This window comes from Solanum tuberosum, unplaced genomic scaffold, assembly GCF_000226075.1.
Source record: "Solanum tuberosum cultivar DM 1-3 516 R44 unplaced genomic scaffold, SolTub_3.0 contig01806, whole genome shotgun sequence".
NCBI classification, from domain to species: Eukaryota; Viridiplantae; Streptophyta; class Magnoliopsida; order Solanales; family Solanaceae; genus Solanum; species Solanum tuberosum.
The window spans coordinates 1-898 of NW_006242614.1; the positions used below are offsets into that span (position 1 = coordinate 1).

Sequence of the window (898 nt, forward strand, 5' to 3'; positions counted from 1 at the left end):
TCTAACGACGGATTTAGGAGAGGAAGACCACATTCCATCGCTGTATATTACATACATTACGAGAGACACAAATTAAACCAAAAAAAATCATCAAACTTTTATATATAAGTATAGTAGTGTTGGAATATATATCAACCTATGTAATCAAGGATGATGAATCCATCAGAACAACGTCCCGTTGCATTCTGGTAAAAATTCATCCCATAAGGAAGTTTTCCGGTTTTAGTTTGAGCTCCACAATAGCTCTCTCTCAGACAGTTTCCAGTATCCGAAAGTGAATCACCAAACTGATAAATTCTATCAATTCTGCATTTCTGTAATTTTGGTTTTTCAAGCTTTATTAATAATATTTTTTGTGTATCATCATCATCATCTCCTTTGATCAGTTGAAGAAGCAACAAACTGATTAAGAGATGAATCACTACCACTCTCATTACGAATGCCATGAAGCACTACCACTCTATTATTGCAAATAAAATGTTTGGATTATATAGAGAGGGAGAAAACGTTATTAATTTCCATAGGATGAAAATAGGACGTATGACCAAAAACAAAAGCAATGAAATATAAGCAATTAATACTGTTGTTATCTTTTACAGCTAGATAACACATTCAAACGAAAGAAAAATTATAAGCCCACAAAATAATATTCTATCATTTCGATAATAGTGGTTTATTATTGACTTGCTGCCTTAATAAAAAATAAATAATAGAGTAATATTACAAAACTATCTCTTGGATATAATAAATTTAATGCTTTGAAAATGTTTTAGATATTGAATAATATGGATAAAATAGTACAACAAGTAAATTATCTCTTAATTTTTCAAATTTAACAAATATTGTTTGGCAACTATTTTTAATAGGAAAAATTATATAAAATAGCAAACTATTAATT

The 898-nt window shown here is 28.6% G+C and overlaps 1 long non-coding RNA gene across 1 annotated transcript; it reads right to left on the bottom strand.

The window, feature by feature from the left end:
* Positions 1-600, bottom strand: LOC102586712 (uncharacterized). The gene is made up of 2 exons (XR_369079.1): positions 137-600; positions 1-40 (listed from the first exon to the last, which is right to left on the bottom strand). It is a non-coding gene; the product is annotated as an uncharacterized lncRNA (long non-coding RNA).
* Between the last annotated feature and the right edge of the window lie 298 nt (positions 601-898).